Below are 5,106 nucleotides of genomic sequence, written 5' to 3' on the forward strand. Positions count from 1 at the left end.
CGGGCCGAATCCTAACCACTAGACCACCAGGGAAGGGTACTAGAGGGGAATTCGTTTCCCAGTTTGAAATTGTACATATAGTTGAAGTCGTAAGTTTCCATCCACTTAGGCTGGAGTCATTAAAACCTGTTTGTCAACCCCTCCACACATTTCGTGCTAACAAACGATAGTTTTGGGAGTCGGTTAGGACATCTACTTTGTGCATGACACAAGTCATTTTTCCAACAATTGTTTACAGAGGGATTATTTCACTTATAATTCACTGTATCACAAATTCAGTGGGCCAGAGTTTACATACACTAAGTTGGCTGTGCCTTTAAACAGTTTGTAAAATTCCCGAAAATGATGTCATGGCTTTAGAAGCTTCTGATAGGCTAATTGACATCCTTTGAGTCAATTGGAGGTGTACCTGTAGATGTATTTCAAGGCCTACCTTCAAACTCAGTGCCTCTTTGCTTGACTCCATGGGAAAAGCAAAGGAAATCAGCCAAGACCTCAGAAAAAAAATGTAGATCTCCACAAGTCTGGTTCCTCCTTGGGAGCAATTTCCAAACGCCTGAAGGTACCTCGCTCATCTGTAGAAACAATAGTACGCAAGTATAAACACCATGGGACCACGCAGGCGTCATACCGCTCAGGAAGGAGACGCGTTCTCTCTCCTAGAGATGAACGTACTTTGGGTCGAAAAGTGCAAATCCATCCCAGAACAACAGCAAAGGACCTTGTGAAGATGCTGGAGGAAACAGGTACAAAATGGTCTATATCCACAGGCAAACGAGTCCTATATCGACATACCCCGAGAGGCCGCTCAGCAAGGAAGAAGCTACTGCTCCAAAACCGCCATAAAAAAGCCATACTACAGTTTGGGGACAAAGATCCTAGTTTTTGGAGAAATGTCCTCTGGTCTGATGAAACAAAATCAAACTGTTTGGCCATAATGACCATTGTTATGTTTGGAGGGAAAAGGGGAGGCTTTCAAGCCGAAGAACACCATCATGTTGTGGGGGTGCTTTGCTGCAGGAGGGTCTGGTGCACCACTAGAACACCTGGGAAGGACACTGCAGGGCAAATCGGTTTGCAATTTGAAGTGGTACATATGTGCGACAACCTACTAAATTCATAGTGACAGGTTGCACAAGTAAACAAGGAGCATAGACTATTTCCCTGACCGGGAATCGAACCCGGGCCGCGGCGGTGAGAGCTCCGAATCCTAACCACTAGACCACCAGGGAAGGATAATACAGTGCAAATTGGTTCTCAGTGTGAGCTGGTACATATGTGCGATAACCTTCTATATTCATTGTGACAGGTTGTACAAGTAAAGATGTAGCAAAAGAGTAGTTCCCTGACCGGGAATCGAACCCGGGCCGCGGCGGTGAGAGCGCCGAATCCTAACCACTAGACCACCAGGGAAGGGTACTACAGTGTAATTCGTTTCCCAGTTTGAAATGGTACATATAGTTGAAGTCGTAAGTTTCCATCCACTTAGGCTGGAGTCATTAAAACCTGTTTGTCAACCCCTCCCACATTTCTTGCTAACAAACGATCGTTTTGGCAGACGGTTAGGACATCTACTTTGTGCATGACACAAGTCATTTTTCCAACAATTGTTTACATTGGGATTATTTCACTTATAATTCACTGTATCACAAATTCAGTGTGCCAGAAGTTTACATACAATGAGTTGGCTGTGCCTTTTAAACAGTTTGTAAAATTCCCGAAAATGATGTCATGGCTTTAGAAGCTTCTGATAGGCTAATTGACATCCTTTGAGTCAATTGGAGGAGTACCTGTAGATGTATTTCAAGGCCTACCTTCAAACTCAGTGCCTCTTTGCTTGACTCCATGGGAAAAGCAAAGGAAATCAGGCAAACCTCAGAAAAAAATGTAGACCTCCACAAGTCTGGTTCCTCCTTGGGAGCAATTTCCAAACGCCTGAAGGTACCTCGCTCATCTGTAGAAACAATAGTACGCAAGTATAAACACCATGGTATGGCGCAGGCGTCATACCGCTCAGGAAGGGAGACGCGTTCTCTCTCCTAGAGATGAACGTACTTTGGGTCGAAAAGTGCAAATCCATCCCAGAACAACAGCAAAGGACCTTGTGAAGATGCTGGAGGAAACAGGTACAAAATGGTCTATATCCACAGGCAAACGAGTCCTATATCGACATACCTCGAGAGCCCGCTCAGAACACCATCATGTTGTGGGGGTGCTTTGCTGCAGGAGGGTCTGGTGCACCACTAGAACACCTGGGAAGGACACTGCAGTGCAAATCGGTTCCCAGTGTGAGATGGTACATATGTGCGATAACCTTCTATATTCATTGTGACAGGTTGCACAAGTAAACATGTAGCAAAAGCGTAGTTCCCTGAATGGGAATCGAACACGGGTCGCGGCGGTGAGAGCGCCGAATCCTAACCACTAGACCACCAGGGAAGGGTACTACAGTGCAAATCGGTTCCCAGTGTGAGCTGGTACATATGTGCGATAACCTTCTATATTCATTGTGACAGGTTGCACAAGTAAACATGTAGCAAAAGATTAGTTCCCTGAACGGAAATCGAACCCGGGCAGCGGCTGTGAGAGCGCCGAATCCTAAGCACTAGACCACCAGGGAAGGGTACAACATTTCAAATCGGTTCCCAGTGTGAGCTGGTACATATGTGCGATAACCTTCTATATTCATTGTGACAGGTTGCACACGTAAACATGTAGCAAAAGAGCAGTTCACTGACCGGGAATCGAATCCTAACCACTAGACCACCAGGGAAGGATACTACAGTGCAATTCGTTTCCCAGTTTGAAATGGTACATATAGTTGAAGTCGTAAGTTTCCATCCACTTAGGCTGGAGTCATTAAAACCTGTTTGTCAACCCCTCCACACATTTCTTGCTAACAAACAATAGTTTTGGCAGTCGGTTAGGACATCTACTTTGTGCATGACACAAGTAATTTTTCCAACAATTGTTTACAGAGGGATTATTTCACTTATAATTCACTGTATCACAAATTCAGTGGGCCAGAAGTTTACATACACAAAGTTGGCTGTGCCTTTAAACAGTTTGTAAAATTCCGAAAAATGATGTCATGGCTTTAGAAGCTTCTGATAGGCTTATTGACATCCTTTGAGTCAATTGGAGGTGTAACTGTAGATGTATTTCAAGGTCTACCTTCAACTTCAGTGCCTCTTTGCTTGACTCCATGGGAAAAGCAAAGGAAATCAGCCAAGACCTCAGAAAAAAATGTAGACCTCCACAAGTCTGGTTCCTCCTTGGGAGCAATTTCCCAAACGCCTGAAGGTACCTCGCTCATCTGTAGAAACAATAGTACGCAAGTATAAACACCATGGGACCACGAGGCGTCATACCGCTCAGGAAGTAGACGCGTTCTCTCTCCTAGAGATGAACGTACTTTTGGTCGAAAAAGGAAAATCCATCCCAGAACAACAGCAAAGGACCTTGTGAAGATGCTGGAGGAAACAGGTACTAAATGGTCTATATCCACAGGCAATCGAGTCCTATATCGACATACCCGAGAGGCCGCTCAGCAAGGAAGAAGCTACTGCTCCAAAACCGCCATAAAAAAGCCATACTACAGTTTGGGGACAAAGATCCTAGTTTTTGCAATAACCTAGTTTTTTTGCCGAATCCTAACCACTAGACCATCAGGGAAGGGTACTACAGTGCAAATCGGTTCCCAGTGTGAGCTGGTACATATGTGCGATAACCTACTAAATTCATAATGTCAGGTTGCACAAGGAGCATAGACTATTTCCCTGACCGGGGGAATCGAACCCGGGCCACGGCGGTGAGAGCTCCAAATCCTAACCACTAGACCATCAGGGAAGGGTAATACATTTCAAATCAGTTCTCAGTGTGAGCTGGTACATATGTGTGATAACCTTCTATATTCATTGTGACAGGTTGCACACGTAAACATGTAGCAAAAGAGTAGCTCGCTGACCGGGAATCAAATCCTAACCACTAGACCACCAGGAAGGGTACTACAGTGCAATTCGTTTCCCAGTTTGAAATGGTACATACGTTGAAGTCGAAGTTTCCAACCTTCTGGAGTATTCATTGTGACAGGTTCCACAAGTAAACATGTAGCAAAAGGGTAGTTCCCTGTCCAGGAATCGAACCCGTGGACACGCAACAATTGTTTGAGAGGGGATTATTTCACTTATAATTCACTGTATCCACCAGGGAAGTTTACATACACTAAGTTACTGTGCCTTTCCCAGTTTGAAATGGAAAATGATGTCATGGTTAGAAGCTTCTGATAAGTAATTGACATCCTTTGAGTCAATTGGAGGTGTACATTAGATGTTTGTCAAGTTTCTACCTTCAAACTCAGTGCCTCTTTGCTTGACTCCATGGTTTTGGCAGACGGTTAGGACCTCAGAAAAAATGTAGATGACACAAGTCTGGTTCCTCCTTGGAGCAATTTACAGAGCCTGAATTATCGCTCACTGTAGAAACAATAGTCACTGTATAAACACCAAATTCAGTGATTCAGGAAGGAGACGGTAGATGAACGTACTTTGGGTCGAAAAGTGCAAATCCATCCCAGAACAACAGCAAAGGACCTTGTGAAGATGCTGGAGAGAAAAAGGTACAAAATGGTCTATATCCACAGGCAAACGAGTCCTATATCGACATACCCGAGAGGTCGCTCAGCAGGAAAAAGCTACTGCTCCAAAACCGCTCATAAAATAAGCCATACCACAGTTTGGGGACAAAGATCTTAGTTTTTGGAGAAATGTCCTCTGGTCTGATGAAACAAAAAATCGAACTGTTTGGCCATAATGACCATTGTTATGTTTGGAGGGAAAAGGGGGAGGCTTTCAAGCCGAAGAACACCATCTTGTTGTGGGGGTGCTTTGCTGCAGGAGGGACTGGTGCACCACTAGAACACCTGGGAAGGACACCTGCAGGGCAACTGTTTCCAATTTGAAGTGGTACATATGTGCATAACCTCCCTAAATTCATAGTGACAGGTTGCACAAGAAAACAAGGAGCATAGACTACTTCCCTCAGACCGGGAATCGAAACCCGGGACGCAGCAGTGAGAGCACCTAATCCTAACCACTAGACCACCAG

General features: G+C 44.7%; 1 non-coding gene across 1 annotated transcript; it reads right to left on the minus strand.

The window, feature by feature from the left end:
• Positions 1–1,341: 1,341 nt before the first annotated feature.
• On the minus strand, positions 1,342–1,413 carry trnae-cuc. The gene has a single exon. It is a non-coding gene; the product is annotated as a tRNA-Glu (tRNA).
• Positions 1,414–5,106: the final 3,693 nt, after the last annotated feature.

The sequence above is a fragment of the Oncorhynchus gorbuscha genome, unplaced genomic scaffold (genome assembly GCF_021184085.1).
Source record: "Oncorhynchus gorbuscha isolate QuinsamMale2020 ecotype Even-year unplaced genomic scaffold, OgorEven_v1.0 Un_scaffold_8899, whole genome shotgun sequence".
In the NCBI taxonomy this organism is placed as follows: domain Eukaryota; kingdom Metazoa; phylum Chordata; class Actinopteri; order Salmoniformes; family Salmonidae; genus Oncorhynchus; species Oncorhynchus gorbuscha.